At 43.0% G+C, this 24072-nt stretch overlaps 1 protein-coding gene across 5 annotated transcripts in view; it reads right to left on the reverse strand.

The window, feature by feature from the left end:
• The window catches only part of APLN (apelin), a 110384-nt gene that overhangs the window by 28416 nt on the left and 57896 nt on the right, over window positions 1-24072 (reverse strand). For 3 of the 5 annotated variants that reach the window (XR_008377549.1, XR_008377552.1, XR_008377551.1), the window contains one exon: window positions 18977-20650. The exons of the other annotated variants lie outside the window; for them this stretch is intronic. The gene's annotated coding sequence lies outside the window, so the exon portion shown is untranslated. Of the gene's footprint in view, window positions 1-18976; window positions 20651-24072 lie in introns of those variants that run through there. 5 annotated transcript variants of the gene reach the window in all.

The raw sequence follows: 24072 nt of genomic DNA on the forward strand, positions 1-24072 counted from the left end.
CTGAAGTAGGAGGATTGCTTTTGAAGGCAGGAGTTCCAGACCAATCTGGGTAACAAAGCAAGACCTCACCTTCTACAAAAACAAATTCAAAACTAGCTGGCCATAGTGGTACATGTCTATGGTACCAGATACTTGGAAGGCTGAGGTGGAAGGATTGTTTAAGCCCAGGAGGTCAAGCTAAAGCGAGCTGTGATTGGGCCAGTGCACTCTAGCCTGAGAGACAAAGCAAGACCCTGTCTCAAAAATATTCTTATATGCAATTACTATTTCCCGTGCCTTTCCTTTCTTTATGTAGATACATATTTTCATATCTTATCTTTCTTCTTCCATTTCTTGTAATGTAGGTCTGGTAGTGATGAATTCTTTGAGCTTTTGTATAACTGAGAAGTCTTTATTTGGGCTCCATTTTTAAAAGATATTTGCCTGATACAGTGTCCCTGGTTGGTGTTTTTCTTTTTTCTTTCAGTGTTTTAAAAATTGTGCTCCATTGTCTTCTCACCTGAATTGATTATAATGAGAAATCTCAGCCTTGTCTCTTTGTGTATAATGTGTCTTTTTTCTCTGGCTATATTTAAGATATTCTGTTTATCACTGGTTTTAAGCAATTTGATTACAATGTGCCTCAATGTAATTTTCTTTGTGCTTGTAACTCACTGGGTTCCTTGGATCCATAGGTTTCTAACTTTCATCAAATTAAAAAAAAAAAAGTGTTGATTATTATTTCATCAACCATTTTTTTTTTGGTTCCCTTTCTTCTCTTTTTTAATCTTTCAGGGACTCCAATTACATGTATATTAGATCACTTGAATTTTTCCTACAACTTACTAATGCTCTATTCTTTTTTTTTTGCAGTTTTTGGTGGGGCTGTGTTTGAACCCGCCACCTCCGGCACATGGGGATAGCGCCCTACTCCTTTGAGCCACAGGCGCCACCCTTAATTCGCTTTTCTATATGGGTTTCATCTTGAATAAATTCTATTACTATGTATTCAAGTTCAATAATCTTTTCTTCTAACAAATCAGGAGGTATCACATTACCAGACTTCAGGCTATACTATAAATCTATAGTGATCAAAACAGCATGGTACTGGCACAAAAACAGAGCGGTAGATTTATGGAACAGAATAGAGAACAAAGAGATGAACTCAGCTAGTTATCATTTGATCTTCAACAAGCCTATCAAAAATATTCAGTGGGGGAAAGACTCCTTCTTTAACAAATGGTGCTGGGTGAACTGGCTTGTGACCTGTAGAAGACTGAAACTGGACCCCCACCTTTCACCATTAACAAAAATTGATTCACACTGGATAAAAGATTTAAACTTAAGACATGAAACTATAAAAATACTAGAAGAGCATGCAAGGAAAACACTTGAAGAAATTGGCCTGGGAGAATATTTTATGAGGAGGACCCCCTGGGCAATTGAAGCAACACCAAAAATACATTACTGGGAGCTGATCAAACTAAGAAGCTCTTACACAGCCAAGAGCATAGTAAGTAAAGCAAACAGACAGCCTTCAGAATGGGAGAAGATTTTTGCAGGTTATGCTTCCAACAAAGGTCTGATAACTAGAATCTACAGAGAACTCAAACTAATCAATAAGCAAATAATAAATAACCCCATTTCTATGTGGGCAAGAGACTTGAACAGAAACTTCTCTGATGAAGACAGGCTCATGGCCTACAAACACATGTAAAAATGCTCATCATCCTTAATCATCAGAGAAATGAAAATCAAAACCACTTTGAGATATCATCTAACTCCAGTAAGATTAGCCCACATCACAAAATCCCAAAACTACAGATGTTGGCATGGATGTGGAGAGAAGGGAATGCTTCTACACTGCTGGTGGGTATGCAAGCTACTATGACCTTTTTGGAAAGAAGTTTGGAGAACACTCAAGGAACTAAAAGTAGACCTACTGTTCGATCCTGCAATTCCTCTACTAGGTATATACCCAGATGATCAAAAATTGTTTTACAACAAAGACATTTGCACCAGAATGTTTATTGAAGCACAATTCATAATAGCCAAGACATGGAAACAGCCCAAGTGCCCAATGACCCATAAATGGATTAACAAATTGTGGTATATGTACACCATGGAATACTATGCAGCCATAAAAAGGATGGAGACTTCACATCTTTTATGTTTACCTGGATGGAGCTGGAACATATTCTTCTTAGTAAAGTATCTCAAGAATGGGGGAAAAAGCATCCAGTGTACTCCATACTACCATGAAATCAATATATAATCACCTACAAACTCACATGAATGGCAAAACATAACTATAGTCCGGAAAGTAGAAGGGAAGAGGAGAGAGGGGGAGGGGAGGGGGGGGGATATGGCAGGAGGGAGGGTATTTGGGGGGACCTCACCTAATGTGCATGATGCAATGGTACATTTCAAAACTGTTAAGAAATGAGTATAATTGTGATGGATGTGTTACTTAGTTCAGTGTAAGCATTTCACATTGTATATCAAAGCAGTACCCTGAATCCCATAAATGCATCAATGTACAAAGTTATGATTTAATAAAAAAATAAAATCTTTTCTTCTGCAATTTTTAATCTTCTATTAATCCCATCCAATGTAATTTTTAACATGTTGTAGTTTTCATCTCTATAAGTTTAAGTACTTTTCTTTTTTTTTTTTTTTTGAGACTGAGTCTCAGTCATCCTGGGGTTGAGTTCCATGACTCATAGCTCAAAGCAACCTCAAACTCTTGAGCTCAAGCGATCCTCTTGTCTCAGCCTCCCAAGTAGATAGTACTACAGGTGCCCACCACAATGTCTGGCTAGTTTTTCTATTTATAGAGATGGGGTCTCACTCTTGCTTGGGCAGGTATCAAACTCCTGAGCTCAGGCAATCCACCCACTTTGGCCTCCCAAAGTGCTAGGATTATAGGTGTGAGCCAGCACACCTGGCCTTATAAGTTTAAGTACTTAAAAAAAAATTTCCATGGGCGGCGCCTGTGGCTCAGTGAGTAGGGCGCCAGCCCCATATGCCGAGGGTGGCGGGTTCGGACCCAGCCCCGGCCAAACTGCAACAAAAAAATAGCCGGGTGTTGTGGCGGGCACCTGTAGTCCCAGCTACTCGGGAGGCTGAGGCAAGAGAATCGCGTAAGCCCAGGAGTTGGAGGTTGCTGTGAGCTGTGTGATGCCACGGCACTCTACCGAGGGCGGTACAGTGAGACTCTGTCTCTACAAAAAAAAAAAAAAAAAAACAATTCCATGTCTCTATTCAGCTTTTTTGAACATAGAGAATATAGTTATAACTTTTTTTTTTTTTGTAGAGACAGAGTTTCACTTTATTGCCCTCGGTAAAGTGCCGTGGCATCACACAGCTCACTCAACTTCCAACTCCAGGGCTTAGGCAATTCTCCTGCCTCAGCCTCCCGAGTAGCTGGGACTACAGGTGCCCGCCACAACGCCGGCCTATTTTTTTGTTGCAGTTTGGCCGGGGCTGGGTTTGAACCCGCCACCCTTGGCATATGGGGCCGGCGCCCTGCTCACTGAGCCACAGGCGCCGCCCAGTTATAACTTTTTAATAACCTTGTTGGATAATTCTAACAACTGTATAAGTTCTGGCTTGATTTCAATAAATTGATTTATTTCCTCTTTATTAGTCACAGTTTCCTGCTCTGTCCACATTATGTAATTTTTTACTGGATGCCAGACATTGTATACCTACCTTATTGGGTTCTTTATATGTCTGTATTTCTACAATCAGTGGTAGTTTCAACTGTCTGGAAACATTCCTGTTTGTTACAATTAGAGGGTGTTATTTGTATCCATTGGTAGAGGCCAGGTATGATGGTACATGTCCTGCAATGCACATGACAGGCCCTACAGTAAAGAATTACCAAGATTCAAATGTCAATTGTATTGAAGTTGAGAAACCCTCCTATAAATATTCTGAGACTCAGTTAAATTTGTTGGAAATTGTTTGATCCTTTTGGGTCTTGCTGGTAACTTTACTAAATGACACTAGAGCAGTGCTAAGTGTAGGGCTAATTATTCCACCATATGGAGGCAAGACCCTTCTGTGTACTCTGCTTGTCTTAGTCTGTTCAGGCTGCTATCAGAAAATGCCAAAACTGGGTAGTTCATAAGCAACAAAAATTTATCTTTCTCTCACAGTTCTGGAAGCTGGAGGCCCAGTGCCAGGGCATCATAATCGTTCAGTTCTTAGTGAGGGCTTACCTTTTGGTTTACAGATAGTCATCTTGTTGTACCCTCACATCGTGGGTGTGAGGAGAGAGAAAGAGAGATCTCCCATCTCTATTTCTAAAGATGCTAATCCCATTGTGAAGCCTCTACCCTCATGACCACCTTCCAAAGGCCCCACTTTCTAATACCATCCCTTGGGGGTTAGAATTTCACTATATGAACTCAGGGAATATTTCAACGTTCAGACCATAGCACTACCCAAGACCCCAATATTAGCTGGTTGGGAGAAGGCAGTATTTCCAGCCCTACCTAAGTTCTGAGCACTCTTTCCCCTCACCATTTGAGATAATTCTTTTTCTTTTATTTCTTTCTTTTTATTTATTTATTTATTTTTTTTTTTGAGACAGATTCTCAAGCTGTTGCCCTGGGTAGAATGCCGTGGCATCACAGCTCACAGCAACCTCCAACTCCTGGGCTCAAGTGATTCTCCTGCCTCTGCCTCCCAAGTAGCTGGGACTACAGGCACCCACCACAACGCCCAGCTATTTTTTGGTTGCAGCCGTCATTGTTGTTTGGCAGGCCCGGGCTGGATTCGAACCCACCAGCTCAGGTGTATGTGGCTGGCACCTTAGCTGCTTGAGCCACAGGCGCCAAGCCAAGATAATTATTTTGCAAACCTCAGATACTTTCCCCACTTGTGCTCATGGATCTACATTAAGTTTGTTTGAGTCCCACCTTACTTCCAGCACCCACCCTACCTCCTCAGGATGTCCTGAAAATACCACATATGCATTATTTCTACTCTCACTCCTACCCCACACTTATTCCTCCTCCTGTATCTCAGTGAATGGTGCCTAGCCCCTAAGTTAGAAATTCAGGAGTCACCCTCTACTCCTTCCTCCTCATCCCCTCACCATTCAATCATCACCAACTTTTGTCAATTTAGTCTTGCTAATGTCTTCTGCATCCTCTCCTTACTTCCCCCCCCCAATCCTTGCCTTAGCTTAGACCAGTGGTTCTCAACGTTTCTAACACCTCCTAATGCCGTGACCCTTTAATACAGTTCCTCATGTTGTGGTGACCCCCAACCATAAAATTATTTTTGTTGCTACTTCATAACTGTAACTTTGCTACTGTTATGAATCATAATGTAAATATCTGATTTGCAGGATGTATTTTCATTGTTACAAAGGGGTCGCGACCCACAGGTTGAGAACTACTGGCTTAGACCATCGTTTGTCATGTCCTGCTTGGACCCTTCATAGGATGACGCCAACTTGCATCTCCATCATCCCCTGCCCCTTCCCCTATACACCCTCACCTCCAATGAGAACTTTTAATTGCTTACCAAGCAGTCCATGCCCTCTTACAACTTTACACCCTTGCACACACTATTCCCTTTGCCTGAAATATATTAATAGTTCTTCTGTTTTATGTATTGCAAATTTCTTCTTATGCCTCACATGTCACTTCCTCTATCAAACCATCCTTGATTTTTTGAGGCACCTATTCACCCCTGCCCCTCCATATTCCTGTTACACAGATAGATATGAGCGGAGTAGATGACAGATATGATTAGTCTATTTTGGATTGGTTTGGGTCAAGCTGACCAAACAGGCTAACTATTACGGGAATGAGGCTGATTAAGATATTGCAGGTGGGTTGTTATCCAGATCTTGAAGGTGGGTTGCTTTTAGGACCTTCCAGGTGGGTTGTTTTGAGAACAGATTTAATCAAGGCCCTGGAAGACTTTCAAGAAGCAGCTAATACTACTCAAAGTTGTGTATAAAACTCAAAACTGCACTTTCCACGGAACCTGAAGTCACTAGAATGGTGCCTAGCTTGCAGTGCAAGTTGTTAATAAACTTTCTTTTTCTTGCGAAAACTTTACTTGCTCTTTTCAATTATTTTGGTGACAACCTTGAGCCATCACACTCCTCTAACACTCCTACTGTATTCTTTTCAGACTTTGTTAATAACACTGGTGACATCTATTTACCCCACTACTGTCCTCCTCACTACTATAGCTCCTAGGGATCTAGCAAATCTTGTAGGGGCTTGCTATGAACTGAATTGCATCCCATTCGCCCTCACTCCAGCAAAATAAATAAATAAATAAATAAATAAATAAATAAAATAAAAAAAAAATCCCTATACTGAAGCCCTAACCACCAATGTGACTATTTCTGGAGATAGGAGGAGCCCTCATCAGAACTTGGCCATGCTGGCACCCTGATCTTGAAATTCTAGCCTACAGAACTATAAGAAAACTAATTTTGGTTGTTGAAGCCACCCAGTCTATGATATTTTGATATGGCATTGAAGCTGACTACTTCAGCGTTTAATGCATGATGAATGGAGAGAGAGGATAAAGAAAGCTGAAGACGAGAGGAATAAGTGAAACTAAAGAAATGGAAGGAAGAAGGTAGAGGATGGGAGTGAGCTCACCAGGAAGCCAATATTTCAGTGGAGACCATGCCTATGTTAAGAAGGAGGTGGATGGGTACAAGCTTCAGGGCCAGTGCTGGGTATCCAAGTACAAGATATATGTATATTTTTTTCTTTACTCCCTAAAGGGGCCACCTCGTGCTTTCATCAGAACCTATGTGTCCTTCAATAAAGGACCCAATACCTGGGGCTTTTGGAAAGTGGCAGGTTGGCTCGTTGGCCAGACAACAGCTGGGTGCCCTTGTGTCCCAGGCCAAAGGCAGCCGCCATCCACACCCAGATGCCTGAGGGAGAAGGAGGGTGTTTACCCAATGGCCTGAGTGTCCTCAAAGGACTCTGCTCTCAGTTACACAGTCAACAGCTGGCTCCGAAGGAGCCTTGTCCTGAGCGCTGCAACTCAGCGGCTCCTGGGCGGGGGCAGGGAAGTTGGGGTGGGGACAGCAATTACGAGCTAAGACCTGACAGGTGACTTTTAAAAAAATACTCACTCTGAGAGAACAGTTCCCAAAACAAACACAAGGCTTTCTGTCGCCCAGAGTTTGTGCAAATTGGTTTCAGACACTGCCACCCGCTGTAGCAGACAGCGGCGGTCTTTCCAGTAAGACAACGTTTCCTGGCAGGGAACCAGGACAGACCGGCGGCGGCACAGGACTGTCAGTGCCAACGGGGCCCAGGAAGTGAAGGGGCTCTGTAGGCGAGGAGTGCGTCGCCCGCCCTGAAGGGGGCAGTGCAGCGCCCAACGCAGGCCTTCGCGGGTCCCTTGGCACTGCTGCCCTGCTCAGGGCCAAGAGAGGACATGGGCCGCAGACCCACAGCTGGTGGCACTGGAGACCCCAACCCTGACGTGGGTTCACGCACTTGCTGAGCCCCAGTGCCCTGGGACATGAGGGTCCCGGCTCCCCCCACCCAGCCCAGCCATATAGAGCAGGGCTCCTGGCCAAAACCAGGCCAACATTTGGAAACCAAACCAATAATAGAATTGGAACACTTTTGATCACTTTTTCTTTTTTTGGAGGAGGGATTTGGTGTGGGCCTGGGGAGGGAATTTGAGGGCTGCTTCCCTGAGCAAGCAGCAGTGCCTGCAGATAGAGCAGTCCAGGCTAGGCCCAGCCGGTGGTCAGTGGGTGCAGGGCCGTGACAGGACCGCAAAGGCTGGGTCTTTATTCTATTGTTCCCATTTGTCAGAAAGGGCTCCTAGCAAACATTCTTCTTGTCCTGGCTTTCCTGGTGGAATGGAGCCCCTTGCTTTGCTTTGCCCTAGCTATTCGGGCTGGGTTAACTCATTTGGGAAGCCTTTATTTACAGTATCTACACTGGGCTTCTGGCCCACCAGCCTGGCAAAATGCTGAGCCAGCCGTTAGGTTGGGACTTGTAGAGGAGAGGAGATTTGCTTCCACCCAAGCAGCCTCATGCTTCCCTGGAAGCTTAGACGAGCCCCCCTAAGTCCACATTCTCCTGCCTGGTTCCTTGGCAGCACTTCTCAAACACTATCACATGGACAAATCACCAAACTTCCTGGTTAAAACTCTGATTTAGAAGAGCTGGGCCTGAGACTCTGCATTTTTAACAAGCTCCGAGCTACTGCCATGTGCTGCACTTTGAAGAGCAAGGCCACATTGCTGTCAACTGCAGTTGCACATTAAAAATCACCTTGGGGAGATTTAAGGACAAATTAGGCCAGGCCCCACCCCCAGATACTCTGATTTAATTGGTCTAGGGTACAATCGAGTGTTTTCTTAATTAAGCTTTTCCGGTGATTATAATGGGAAGCAGGATTCAGAGTCACTGGGACAAGCAGCTGTGTGGAGTGATTCAGGCTGTAGCCAGGGGGATATTGATTTCATACTGGGCCCAACTGTAGGATTCAGTTTATGACCAAGATTAGGAATTCAGTTTGTGATCTAAGAAGATAATTAGTCCACATGGTTTCAAACACTCTATCTTACCTTATATTCATTCAGTCATCAAATATTTATTGATCCATTATATTGTGTTGGGCACTGTGCTAGCTGAGGATTCGGCAGCAAACAAGGCAGACATGAGAAGTCATTGACATGTTTAAGCAAGAGGTGACATGACCAGATTTGCATTTTAAAAAGATCAGTCTGAATACAGAGTGAACATATTGGAGGGGGGCCAAGAGGATGTGCAGATAAGCTCTTGCATTAGAACAGGTGAGAGATAAAGGTGGAGTGGGCTCAGGTGATGTCAGGGAGGAGTGGAGGAATTCATGAGCTACCGAGGAGGTGGAATCAATAGGACTTGATAATAGATTGGACATGGGAAATTTTGAGAGGGAACTGTCATGGATAATTTCTAAGTTTCTGACTTAGGCAACTGAATGAAAGAAGTACCGCAGAGATAGAGAAGCCTGGAAAAGGGCCACGTCTGGAGGGAAAGTCATATGTTGGGTCCAAGCAGACCTGTCAACTATGCAGTTAGATAGGCTGCCTGAAACTCAGAGGAGAGATCTGACCTAGAGATATAAATTTGGGAGCCAACAGGATAGATATTTAAATCTGAGTGTAAATTGACCACTTGGGTAAAGATTATATTCTAGAATGACAAGAGAAGAACTGAGATAGGCCTTTGAAGATCTCTAACATTTATTGGCTTGTTCTTCCAAGGTCCATACTACTGGATGATGCTAACCTTTCCCCTTCCTAATCACTCTCATCACCCTCTCTCATTCATTAAAGACTGTTGGTAAAATAGCTTGCAGTTTTCCCCTCTTCCAGAAGTCCCATCCCATTATCATGGCTAACTTTCACTTTGATACAGACATCCCTTCCGATGCCATGGCCTCTCTATTCCTGACTTCCTTGTCTTTATCTTCTGCACTCCTCATGCTACATTCTGGCACTGTCACATTTTGGACCTTGACATTGTTTTGAGCCATCCTACTTCAAAAATCACTCTTTCTATCCTTACCTCTCTGCTACCTCCTCATCTTCCAGTTTGCATGTGTAACTGTTCCCATGAGAAGAGTTATTCAACTTCATTGGGATGTACAGTCCACTGACCCTTCTACTTTCCCCCACTTCATTGGCCTTCTGCTTTCTTCAATTCATCATTATCCAGCTTGGAGTCTATAACCTGTCACTTCAATATCAAAGATTGTCAGTGGCAGCCGTGCTCCTAACAAACCCTGGATAAAGAGGGGCTAAGGCTGAGCTCTTTGGTGAGTGTGCAGAGGAAAGGTTTCTGTGCGGTCTATTAACATTCAGATCTGGATGCTCTGCATACCAGAAATGGTGATGCAGGTAAAGCACAACCATTTTGTCTTGAAAATGGACACGCCTGCCTTTCATTGTTGCCTGGACAGGTCACTGCCCCCCTCAAGTTTCTAAAATGCTTGGGGGCCAGGAGCAACATGTTCCTTAAAGAAACAGCTGTGGATCAGCTCCAGTGTTTGGGCAAGTATTCAGATGGAGTGCCAGAATATTGGGTCTTGGAGCATGAGAATATGAGGTTAGCCTAGACCATTGGAAGGGTAGGTATCCCTGGTCATTTACCTTTAGCAACCATCAATCTTATGTTTAAGTAGCATGTACTTGGGGCTAGAGCTAGAGTGGGGTCCACATTTCAGCCAGAGATAATGGAAGAGGCCAAGGTAAGGAAGTGCTATGTGTGTAGCACTCCTAGGAAAGAGTAAACAATCTAGTTTGTCTGGTATGGGCTGTCGGGGAAAGAGTTTACGATGCTGCTGGCTGTCCTAATCTCATATTAGTGTATGAATTAGTTCACCATTTGATGAACAAATTAATAGATAGTCAGAGTGATAGAGCGTGAAACTGGCAGGGGGAGGAGGCTCCCCACACAGGAATGATGAGAAAGGATCTGTGTTTGCCAAATTAGGCTGTGCTTGGAGGAAGTCACTATCTAGAAGGCCTGTGGCCAATTGCAATTAGATGCATAGGCTCTTGGCCTTTTTTATGTGCCATGGACCCCTTAGCAGTCTGTTGACACCTAGGGTTCGCTTTTCAGAATAACATTTTTAAATGCATAAAATAAAATACAGAGGATTATAATGGAAACCAATTATACTGAAATCAAGCCATCAACATAGTTTTAAAATTTGTGATATTGTGCCTCATTTTTAGCACATAAAGTAACAAAATCTAGCGGTAATTTTTATAACTATCACAATTCAAAGCAGTGATGAACATATTGCTATTTCAAGAGATCTGCTTCATTCTAATATGATATGAAAATGTGTGCAATTTATATTGGTGGCCAAATCACAGGTGCTCTAATACTACAATCGTTTGTCACCTGCATTCATTATTTGAAAGAAATGCTAAAATATAGAAATTAAGATGTAAGTTTCCCATCATGAACTTTCCCATAAAATTCATGAGCCCTCTGAATTCTAGTCACAGAACTCTTAGAGCAGTGGTTCTCAACTTTCCTAATACCATGACCCTTTAGTACAGTTCCTCATGTTGTGGTGACCCCCAACCATAAAATAGCAATGAAAATAATTTTATGGTTGGGGGTCACCACAAGGAAGGTTGAGAACCACTGCCTTAGAGGAATAGGGCCCAAGTTTTGTTTGTTTCTTTGTTTTGTTTTGTTTTGTTTGTTTTTTGAGACAGTGTCTCACTCTGTTGCCAGAGCTGCAGTGCAGTGGTATCATCATAGCTCACTGCATTTTCAAACTCCTGGGCTCATGTGATTCTTCTGCCTCAGTCTTCCGAGTAGCTGGGACCACAGGCATGGGCCACCACATCCAGCTAATTTATTTGTTTATTTTTAATTTTTTGTAGAGATGGGAGCTTGTATAGTTATTTAGGCTAGCTTCAAACTCCTGGCCTCAAGAAATCCTCCCACCTCGGCCTCCCAAAGTGCTAGAATTACATGTGTGAGCCACCAGATCCAACTTTAGGGGCCCCAGATTAAGCATCCACGTAGCCTTTCTGGTGTTCTTCTGTGGAAACTGTCCTTTTTGTAGTCCATATGGGCTGTGAAAACAAAATGCTATAAATTGGGTGGCTTGTAAACTAGAGAAATTTATTGCTCACAGTTCTAGAGGCTGAGAAGTCCACGATCAAGTTGCTAGCAGATTCAGTGTCCAGAGAGAACCCACTTCTTTCACAACTGGCACCTTCTTGCTGCATTCTTACATGGTAGAAAGAGCAAAGGTGATCTCTCAGACCTCTTTTATAAGGGCATAAATCTTATTCATGAGGGCTCCACTCCTATGACCTAATCACTTCCCAAAGACCCCACCTCCTGTTAAAATCAACTTGGGGATTAGAATTTCAACATATGAATTTGGGGGGGAATGTAATCATTCAGATGGTAGTACCCTTTGTTCCAAGCATCCTTACTAAGAGCAAGGGTAGGGATTTGGTTTTTAAAAACAGCATGAGGTCCTGCCTTCCTACCACTGCATTCTTAAAGCCTGTGTTATTTGGGTTTCTCTTGTGGCAGGTAGTACTTTCCACCTCAGGTGGGGGTGTTCCCTTTCAGCTCATGTCAGCTGAGCATCTGCTAAATGCAGGGCTCTATGCTCAGCTAGGCTTAGTAAGTGGGGCATAAGATAGTTCTCAGTAATAACTCCCATTTGCTAAACACTTTCTACATGCTAGAAATGCATTCATTCATCCATTCAACAAAGATTTACTGAGTGTCTACTATGTGCCAGGCACTGTTCTAAGACCTGTGGGTAGAGCAGTGAATAAGTCAGATAAACTCCCAGCTATTGAGGAGCTTACACTTTAGTAGGGAAGAAAACTGATATACAAGATAAATAATTGACATAGCATGCCAAGCTGGAATAAGTGCTAAGGAAAAAAAGCAAAGCAGGGAAGGGGAACAGGGAATGCCCAGAAAGATGGATGCAATGTAAGAGAGGTCTCCCTGAGAAAGTGGAGATTTGAGACTGGACCTGAAGGAAGTGAGACACTAAGGCTTTGCACATATTTGGAGGACGAGCATTGCCGGCAGAGAGAATAGCTAGGCACAGACCCTGAGGCCGGAATGTGCTTAGCTGTTTGAGGAATGTGGAGGAGGCCAGGAGGGCTTGAGAAGAGCAAGTGAGAGGAAGATTGGCAGATGAAGAGGGAAGAGAGGAAGTGGTAGGAGGGGGTGCAAGATCATGCAGGGCCTTGGAGGACATTGTAATGACTTTGGTTTTTACCCAGGGGGAGGTTAAAAGCTATTGGAGAGATTGAGCAGAGTCCCCAAAATCGCCCTACTAGGTGATAGTATATTATTCCCATTTTCAAATGAGGGAACTACAATTCACAAAGTGGAGTGACTTCATTAGTGAGTGGTGGAGCTGAAACATGATCAGAGGCCTCTCTGGAGGCCCCAGGCTCAAGAGGGGGTCAGCATATTCTTTACTCCCTTCTGCTACTTCCAGTCTGTTTTCCTTTGTCATTTCCCAAGGACCATATAGCACTCTCTGTCTACCATCCTTGCTATATCCACCAACCTTTGCAACTACACTGTGAACCTTTTACTTGCTGAGCACCTGCTTTGTGCCAGGTACTACGTTAGATACTGAGAATGAAATGATGGATGAGAGAAGTAGGCTCCTTGCTCTCCTGGAGCTTTTATTGTAGTAGACAGGGAAGACAAGTAGGTATAAAAATAAAAAAGAAAATATTCTTTGGTAATAATAGTCATGCAGAGAAAAGAGAGTGGCTACTTTATATCGCTTGGGTAGGGAAGGCCTCTCTAAGGAGGCCTTAGAGATCCAGATCAGATGAAGGAGCCATCCACAGGGAGCACTTTCCAGGCAGAGGAAGATACGTGACCAAAGTCTCAAAGGTGGGCACAAGCTTGGCCTGTTAAAGGAACAGAAGGCAGAAAGGGGTGGGAGACACGTAGGAAGAGAAAGGAAGGCAGCAGTAGGTTGAGGTGGAAACACAGGGGCCAGATCAGCCAGCGCCTTATAGGACATGAGCACATGAGAAGCTATTGGAATATTTCAAGCACAAGAAGGAAGTGATCTAATTGATTTTTTTTAAATCATGCTGATTTCCTATGTAGAATGGATTGGTGGGGAGTGTGGAGAAAAATGAAAAGATGTAAGATATGTTTGGAGATAAAGTCAACCAAACAGGCTGATTAGATATAGATTAGATGTAGAAGATGAAGGAAAGAGAAGAATCAAGGATGGCCTCTATGTGGTGGCTTGAGCAACTTCATGGATGGTGTCTTAGCAGCAACTCGGGCTACTATAACAAAAAACCCTAGACGGAGTGACTCATAAACAATAGCAATTTATTTCTTATAGTTCTAAAATCTGAATCCAAGATCAAGGGACCAGCAGAGTCAGTGTCTGATGAGGGCTCACCCTCTGCTTTATAGTTGATGCCTTCTCAATGCATCCACATGCAGCTGAAGGGGCAAACACGCTCCCCCAGGCCTCTTTTTTAAGGGCACTAATCCTATTGACAAAGGCTCCGCCCTACTGACTCAATCACCTCCTACGGGCCCCACCTCTTAACACTAGTGCCTTGGGAATTAGATTTCAACATATGATTTGGGGAGGGGACACCAATATTCAGGCCATAGCAAATGGGGTTGCCAATTACATAACTGAGGAAGGCATTAGTGTAGTGAATTTGAAGGAAATATTGAGTTGTTTTGAACATGGCAGTAATAGGCATTTGGATTTATGAGTCTGCAGTTCTAGAGAGTAGTCTAATCTGAAGAGATAGAGTTGGAAATATTGTCCTTGCCTTTACTTACCTGTGCTGAGCACAGTGCCTGGCATAAAGCAGACAGTTTATAAAATATTGTTTGGTTGGAGCTTCAGAATCGGATAGACTTAGGTTTAAATTATTAAATCTCCCAGATCTCTAGTTTCCTTGCCTGTAAAATCCAAAATGTGGAAACAGCCTAAATGCCCACCAACCCAGGAATGGATTAACAAGCTGTGGTATATGTACACCATGGAATACTATTCAGCCATTAAAAAAAATGGAGACTTTACATCCTTCGTATTAACCTGGATGGAAGTGGAAGACATTATTCTTAGTAAAGCATCACAAGAATGGAGAAGCATGAATCCTATGTACTCAATTTTGATATGAGGACAATTAATGACAATTAAGGTTATGGGGGAGAAGCAGAAAGAGGGACGGAGGGAGGGGGGTGGGGCCTTGGTGTGTGTCACACTTTATTGGGGCAAGACATGATTGCAAGAGGGACTTTACCTAACAATTGCAATCAGTGTAACCTGGCTTATTGTACCCTCAATGAATCCCCAACAATAAAAAAAAAAAAATTTGAGTAGTGGCAATACCTGTTCCATAGGGCCATTGTGAGGTTTAGACTAAATAAACCATATAAACCACGTAAAATGCTTAGCACACAATCCCTGGTGAATGGAAAGGACTCAGTAAATTGGTGGCCATTATAATATAATATTCAAAGCATGAGGTAGGCCCTATGAAAGCAAGACTTGGAGAACCACTGCAGAAGCAAGCCCCAGAGCATGAGAAAACATATGTAGCCGGGCTACATGTGAGAGGCAGTGCTGGCTAGTGGTTAGGTTTTGGCCTCTTAACCAAACTGTGCATTCATAATTCTGGCTCACAGCTTACTAGCTCACTTAACCTCTATGTGCCTCAGGGAGCTTTAACATTAGTGTTATTTAATCTCTAAAATAGGAATAATAATAGACCTACCTCATAGGGCTATTGTGAAGGATTAAATGAGATAATCTATGAAAAAGGCTGAGAGCAGTGCTTGGCTCATACTAAGGGCTCAATAAATGTTAGGAGCTATTATCACTGGGATGTAGGAAGGAGGGGGCTGCAAATAGGCCTCAGCTGTGCCCTTGACCTCCCTCCAGGGAAGACAGCATTCAGCCCTGCCAGGCAGCACAGCCAGTTTCAAGCTGCTCTTCTCTCCCAGCAGTCTCCTTCCTACTCCTCCCCAGCTGTGGCCTCTCAGGTTTTGCAACTCTCTGAATAGCTTGTGAGCCTTTGCCAGGATTGGTGTGGAAAAGGCCAACTCCTCCAGAAACTCAGCCTCCCTTCACACGGGGGAAGTGTTAGCCACAAGCTGTAGGCAGAGGGAATCCAATCCCTGAGCTGCCCAAGTTATCTAGGAGCAGAGAGAAATAACCAATTGAGCCAGTCCCAGAGGGACCCTGGCTTTTTTCCATTCAAATGCTCCCTTTGTTGCTAAGAAGCAAATCTACTTCATCCCCACTGGCACCAGCCTACCCATTGTTTTCCTAAGAGACCATCCCAAGCCAAGAGCTGGGGCTACCTCTCCCTTAAAACAATGGCAGCCTGGAGGTTCCTTTGCAATGGGGATGTTATGATTACTGATCTGAGGGCCCCTGACATGTAAGCAATGGGCATAAGCTAGAGTCTAATCTTAGCTACATTTGAGCACAATAGTGGGATTTATGGGTTTGTTCCTGACGTGAGAAAGCATAAAGCATCCCACTGGAAAGACAAAACAGAGAGATTGCATAAGGAGATTGTTCTTGAGGTGGGAGAAGATAAATGGGTGTGAGGTGAGAAAGGGTAAGTAGAGCCCTTTCTCCAAACAGGAGGGGCCTCTTTGGTACTTTTGCTGGTTTTGGCTCTGAATGTGGTAAGCAGACTGTCTGCCTCTGACAGTCCCAACCCTTCCCTCTCATTTGTATCTCCTTGGGGGTTGTTCAGCTCCTTGGTGCTTATTTTCCACTCGGCTGAGAAAGGGGAAAGAGGATTTGCCAACTCTATCTTCATCTATATGTTCTTATCTCTAGAACTCTTTCAGCACATCATCTTCTGCTCATTGATGAACTTCAAATTCCTCTGAGACATAACACTACAAAAGAATTTTTACAACTAGAAAGGCTTTCTAAATTATCTAATCCTCTTATTTTTACAAATAGTGCAATTGAAGCCCAAAGAGAATTGTCCTGCCCAAGTTCATATGGCAAGTTGCTGGGAGGGCTAGGTCAAAAACCCAGTTCTTTGACTTCCAAATCAGTGTTCTTTCCACAATACCATTTTGCTTTTACCAAGCTCATTCATTTATTTTGATGTACAAATCATCCCAAACCTTAGTGGCTTAAGACATCAGCAAGCAATCGTATTACCTTTCATGGTTTCTACAGGTCAAGAATTTGGGAAGGGCTCAGCTGGTTGGTTCTAGCTCAGGGTTCCTTGTAAGGTTGTAGTTAGTAACTGGAGATGAAACAGTATGGGATGAGGAAAATGGGGTTGGAGCAGCTGGGGACAGGCCAGGTACTTCTCTCATCATGTGTCTCAGAGGTCTTCATGTGAGTTAGTTTGGGCTTCCTCACAACATGGTGGCAAAGTAACCACAGGGTGGCCCATGGTTTCAAGTGTGAGTATTCCAGCAAGCAGGTGGAAATTGTATCTTCTTTTTGACCTCACCTGAAAAGTCACATAGCTTCACTTTTGCCATAGTCATAAACCTTCCCAGCTTTAGGGGAGAAAACAGAGGCCCTATATCTCAATGAAGGAGTGTCAATGTCATATTGTAATAGGGGCATATGGGACAGGAGATATTTTCACAGTCATCATGGGAAAATATTCCCTACCGCAGCAATATTATTTCTCGCTGTTCCCTCGCATGAACCTTCAGACAAGCCTGCTTTCTTGCTTTAGTAGTTTGGCTGCCATCCTTCCCCCTACTCTGGGTGCCCTTCTCTCTTCTCCAGTGCCTTCAGGCCCCAGTTGGAATGCTACCTTTTTCTTAAAGTTTACCTAAAGGATCTCATGAACACCAGAAGTAACAGTTGTCCCTCATTCAAAGTATGCAGACACTTGCACATGCAATGAGTCAAAGAGGTGTTCCACACTTGGTCAAGGCCAGTCTTAACACCTGGCCAGGTGAGTCATCTGGATCATGTAGGCTTAAATGCCCTCCTTATTCTACCAGGGTCACAGAATCTCAGGGTGATGTGGCTTCTGGCCATAAAGGGCAGGACAGAGCGGGGTTTGTAGTGTAGTGTCTCTTCCAAGGTGGGCACTTGAGCAGACAGGGCTCTGAACACAAGGCTCTGGCAGTCAGATGAAAGATGGAAGTAAAATGTGTTGGCAAGGGCCTTTGGCTGATAAACAGGAAGTCAGGGCCCCTGAACCAACTCTCTGACTTACCCAATCTCCCACTTCTTCCCTTTGGCTAATTTGATGCATGCAAGATCCAAGGCAAAATCATCACTTATTGGGCCTCAGTTTCCCTACCTCTCCAGTATAAAACCTAGAGCTTGCCCTTCCTACCTCTGTGCTAACTGGATTAGAAGAGATATGGGAAGAACTCCCTGAGAACAGAAAGTCCTTTTAAAGTGTTAATAATTCTTGCACTGTATTTGTTTCTTCTCTCAACTGCCATTTCCTTCCTCTACAAGTAGGCTCCAAGGTACTGGGTGAGCTGGCGGGTGCATGATTATGGAACTAGGATTGGCCAAAAGCCTTTCCTTATATACATATGGTAGGATTCAGGCAGACAGGCCTTGACAATGAGACCATTTCCGGGTAGATGAAGGGCTCACCCCAGGCAGGAGCTGAGGCTGAACAAATGGTTAGGTTCACAGGTAACCCTTCCCTGCTACAACACCACTTAGTTGGAAAGTTCTTTATTAGGCTATGAATTAGCTGTGTGTGGCCTTGGGTGAATTACTTCCCTTCTCTGGGCCTTAGTTTCCTTAGAAGAAAATAGACTTATTACTATTCCTGCGGCTGGAGAGGAGCTTGATTATTTCTTGGCCCTGTCATATCTGTTGTATAAGAGTGGCATGTGATCTCTCAAGGGTTGGGAAGCATTAAATCAGAACAGCCATCAGCCATCATCGAAACTATGCATGGCTTGCCCAAAGCAAAGGGGATTCCCTTAGGCATTTACATTTCTTGGAACCTAAGCAACTGAGGCAAAGCTTGGGCCTGGGACTTAGCAGATCAGAGAAGCAAATCTGGTTGTGTGAAGTGACCTTGGCTAGATAGGAGAATCCCAAACCCTCAGAGTGCGAAGACACTGCCAAAACCCCCAAAGGATATGGGGGGGGGAATCCTACGTCTCAATGGAGATGTCATCCTCCAGCATGAATATGTCCTAGATGGCATTCACATGGGGACTCACTGCCACGCCAGAATTTGAGACAATTCTCTCTCACCTAGACCTTCATTCCTCTTCCTCTCATTCTAAAAAGCATATCACTTTTCTTGACTTCTAAGAAATCTTGCATAAATGCACAAAGGCTGGCCATTATACATTGTTTGTAACAAGGAAAAACTCAAAACAATCTAAATGTCCCCCACCAGGGGAGTGATTAAATAAATTATGGAATAGCCATATTACAGAAAGCTATGCAGGAATTTTTTTAAATGTATTTGACATAAATGTGTGGATATAGAAAGTTATCCAAGTCATCCTTTCATTTTATTTTTAATTAACAAGTAATAGTTGTATACATTAGGTCATTAAATATTAAATGTCTGTTTTTTTTTTTTGTTTTGAGACAGTCTCACTTTGTCACCCTCAGTAGAGTGCTGTGATGTCACAGCTCACAGCAACTTCAAACTCTTCTTAAGAGATTCTCTTGCCTCAGCCTCCCAAGTAGCTGGGACTATAGGCACCCACCACAACGCCCAGCTATTTTGTTGTTGTTGTTGTTGTTGTTGTTATTGTTATTGTTGTTTGGCAGGCCCAGGCCATGTTTGAACCCACCAGCCCTGGTGTATGTGGCCAGTGCTCTAGTTACTGAGCTACAGGTGCCAAGCCGAAATGTCTGATTTTGAATCAAAATTTTAGTTAATTATATCTCAAACAAGAAACAAGACAATTAATTAATGTGCCTAAACTATCAATACAGTTTTGCCATCTTAATGGTAGCTTGTTATGCCAGCAAAGAAGAAGCCTAGAGAGTGAGTGGCAATGAAATTACAAAAGGCATTTCCATAGCTTGTTGAGAATTAAATATTTTTCCTTGCAAGAAATGGTACAAAGCCTGAAAGAAGTGGTAGTCAGTTGGTGCAAGATCTAGTGAACATGTTGGATGACAGAGAGTTTCCAAGCGCAGCTTCTGTAGTTTGAGCAGCATTGTTTGCGTGACATGTGGTCAACATGTTGTCTTGCAAGAGGACTGACCTGTATCTATTGACCAATCTCAGTTGCTTAATCACAAACATCCTCACCATGTCATCCATTTGGTTGCAGTAGACATCCACTGTGATTGACTAGGTTTCACAAAGCCATAGTGGATAATACCAGAGCTAGACCACCAAACAGACACCATTAGCTTTTTTTGATAAATATTCAGTTTTGGATTGTTTCAGCATTTCATCTTTATCCAATCATTGTGCTGAACACTTGCAATTCTCAAGAATCCATTTCTCATCAAACTTAACAATAAGGGGTAGAAAAGGCTTGCCTTTATGTCTTGAGAAAAGAAAGGCAAGCTTCCAGATGCTGTCTCTTCTGATGCTTGTTTAATTCATGCAGAACCCATCTATCCAGCTTCTTTATCTTGTGAATTTGTTTCAAATGGTCCAAGACTGTTGGAATAGTAACTTCAAACTATGCTGCTAATTCACATGTAGGTTAAGATAGATTCTCTTCCATTGCAGCTTTCAGTTCATCATTAGCCACCTTGGGCTCAGGTCACCCATGTGGCTCATTTTCAAGATTAAAATGACTAGAATTTAACTTCTCAAACCATTAACATACTGTACATTCACTAGCCACATCCTTCCCAAACATTTTGTTGATGTTTTTAGCTGTCTGTGCTGCATTGGTTCCACAGTGTAACTCATATTAACTTATCCATGGTTTCTCACAAATTGTTCTAAAAATTTTGGAAGATAATTGCAAGCCAAAATGTGTATTTGAAAGAATGAGAATGTACTTTCACACACACACACACACACACAAAAATGAAAAGTGTCAAAGTGAAAAGTCAGAGATATCCACTGTCAAACTTAGTGCATAAGGAAATCGGACATTTAATACTTAATAACCGAATATTTATGGAGTACAATGTGGTATCTTGATGCTGTCAGGCCTCCTTATCTGTGAGTTCTGTGTCTGTGAATTCAAGCAACCTAGGGTGAAAAATATTTGAGAAAACAGTGAATGGTTATGTCTGTAATGAACACATACAGATGTTTTTTTCTTGTCATTATTCCCTAAACAATACAGTAAAACAACTATTTACACAGCATTTACATTGTATTAGGTATATATATATATTTTTTTGAGACAGAGCCTCAAGCTGTCACCCTGGGTAGAGTGCTGTGGCATCACAGCTCACAGCAACCTCCAACTCCTGGGCTCAAGCGATTCTCCTGCCTTGGCCTCCCAAGTAGCTGGGACTACAGGAGCCCACCACAATGCCCAGCTATTTTTTGGTTGCAGCTGTCATTGTTGTTTGGCGAGTCCAGGCTGGATTTGAACCCGCCAGCTCAGGTGCATGTGGCTGGTGCCTTAGCTGCTTGAGCCACAGGCGCCGAGCCTGTATTAGGTATTATAAGTAATCTAGAGATAATTTCAAGTATGCAGGAGGATGTACATAGGTCATATGTGAATACTACATCATTTTTTGAATAAGAGATATGAGCATCCTTAGATTTTGGTACCTAAAGGTGGTTCTGGAACCAGTCCCCCATGGATACTGTGGAACCACTGAATGTATATATTATGTAATTATTAAATCAAGGTAATAAACATGTCTATTACCTCACCCACTTAGCAAATTTTTGTGATCAAAGGCATATTGGTAAGTGAAAGAAAACCAAGCTGCAGGAAAATATGTAACATTTATGATACCATATATGTTAAAAACATATACACAACTATATATTTCTGTAAGTATCATACATATGCATGTAATGCATATACTGTATGCAACTGTAAAGGCAAAGGTTAGTATACCCCAAACCCTAACAGTGATTACCTTCAGTAAAAGAACTGGAATGAGATAGGAGTCTCAAGGAGTTATCTCAAAGAATAGTTTAAAATTTTCCTCCAGTGTGAATTTATTCATCAATTTATTTTCTAATTAAAAGTGCACTCCTCAATAAAGCATGTGAAAAGGGGCACAGAAAGAGATTGGGGGTTGCCAAAGGTTAGGGATGGCTGGAGGGAGGAGGTGAGCGCAAGAAGGAAAGAGTAGTGGTAGGGAGTTTCTAGACAGTGGTGGTTATGCAAAAGTATACATGTGATGAAATTGCATGGAACTGTGCGCAAAAGCATGCACACATAAATGAATGCGTGGATAAATGTGCAAAATTTCGATCGGTCTGGAGTCCTGGTATTGTTCCAATCTCATGTCCCTGCTTTTGATATTTTCCCGTAGTTACGTAAGATGTTATCTGTGGGGAAAGCTGCATGAAGGGTACTGAGACCTCTCTATAATATTTTTGGAATTTCTTTTGAGTCTATAGTTATATGAAAATAAGTTTATATATTAGCCGGGTGTTGTGGCGGGCACCTGTAGTCCCAGCTGCTTGGGAGGCTGAGGCAAGAGAATCATGTAAGCCCAAGAGTTAGAGGTTGCTGTGAACCATGAGACGTCATGGCACTCTACCCGAGGGTGGTACAGTGAGACTCTGCCTCTACAAAAAAAAAAGAAAAGAATTTTATAAAAGAAGGGATGCAGAAAACTTTTTTTGAACTTTTATGATTAATGGAAATGTTTTGTATCTTGGACGTGGTGGTGGTTATAGGACTCTATACATTTGTTAAAACTTATTGAATGTGTACACATGAAAGGGTCAATTTTAGTATGTAAATTATGCCTTCATAGATCTGCCTTAAAAAATAAAAACTCAGACCAGAGGACAAATGAGAGCGATCCTACTGTAGGAAGAACTGCTCTGATTTATTAAGACAAGAGAATCATTCGCAAAATTTTTAGCTTTGTTGTTAATTAAAAATTACATGTGGGCTGGGGGCCGTGGCTCATGCCTATAATCTCAGCATTCTGGGAGGCCAAAGGAGGTGGATTGCTCAAGCTCAGGAGTTCGACACTAGCCTGAGCAAGAGCAAGACCTCATCTCTAAAAATAACTGGGTATTGTGGTGGGCACCTGTAGTCCCAGGTACTTGGGAGGCTGAGGCAAGAGGATCACTTGAGCCCAAGAGTTTGAGGTTGCTGTGAGTTATGAGGCCACGGCACTCTACCAAGGGTGAAAGTGAGACTCTGTCTCAAAAAATAAATAAAAATAAAATTTAAAATTACATGAAACACACCACAGTGGCTAGAAAGACCTGTACCCAGTGCAGAGTCCCCATTAGATGCTCAATCCTCTCCAGTGACAAGAAGCCCCTCACTTAATACCCCAGCCCATTCTATCATGGGGAGAACTGTAATAGAAAGTTCTTTATTAGGCTACTAATGACCTGTGTAGTCTTGGGTGGATTACTTTCTCTCTCTGGGCTGCAGTTTTCTTAGGAAAAAAGATGACCTCTGAGATCCCTTCTGACTCTAATACTGAGTCATGAAAACTCTGAATTTACCTTCTTGCAAGTTTTGATTTGGTTCTCCCTTCTGGAGCCACACAGAACTTAGCCCTGTGTGATGGTGACACCAGCCCCCTTTTGCACTAGAAGTCAGCTTGGCTCCCCAGGCCAAACATCCCCTGGCCTTTTCCATTGTCCTTGTAAGACATGAAGTTGCAAGATTGGGTAGTGGTTAAGACCACAACATCTAGAGTCAGGCAGCCTGGAGTCTGACTCTGTACTCTGTCACTTCCCGCTGTGTGATCTTAAGCAGATCACCTCTGTGAGCCTCAGTGTCCTATCTGGAAAGAGGGAATAATAGTACCAACCTCCTAGGGAGAGAGCATAGGGATCAAAGGTAATGTATGTAAACCAGGATGTGTGGTAGGCAGAATAATAGGCTCCCATAGATGCACACATCCTAATCCTCAGAACCTGAAAATATGTTACGTCGTGTGACAAACAGGAATTAAGGCTACTTATCACCTGACTTTAAAATAGGGAGATTAAGGAATGATCCAGGACTATCCAAATGGGCCCAATATAATCATGAGGGTCCTTATAAGTGAAAGACAGAGAGGCAGGAGAGTGAGATTCAGAGTGATGCAACCTGAGAATGTTTGCACTGGCCATTGCTGGCTTTGAAGATGCAAAGGCATCATGAGCCAAGGAATGTGGGCAGCTTCTAGAAGCTGGAAAACACAAGGAAACAGATTCTCCCCTAGTGCCTCCAGAAAGGAACACAGCCCTGCTGACGCCTTGATTTTAGCCTAGTGAGACCCATTTTAGATTTCTGACCTCCAGATCTGTAAGAAAATACATTTATGTTGTTCTAAGCCACAGATACGTGGTCATCTGTTGCAGCAACAATAAGAAACTAATGCAGGACTGCTGCACCCCCTCCTGTCTGATCTCCCCGCATCCACTCTTGCTACTCCCCAATCCACCCCTCACAACACAGCCTAAGCCATGTTTCCAGGACCCTAGTGTAACCAAGTCACATCCCTTAATACAACTCTTCTCCC

The sequence above is a fragment of the Nycticebus coucang genome, chromosome X, assembly GCF_027406575.1.
Source record: "Nycticebus coucang isolate mNycCou1 chromosome X, mNycCou1.pri, whole genome shotgun sequence".
Taxonomy (NCBI): domain Eukaryota; kingdom Metazoa; phylum Chordata; class Mammalia; order Primates; family Lorisidae; genus Nycticebus; species Nycticebus coucang.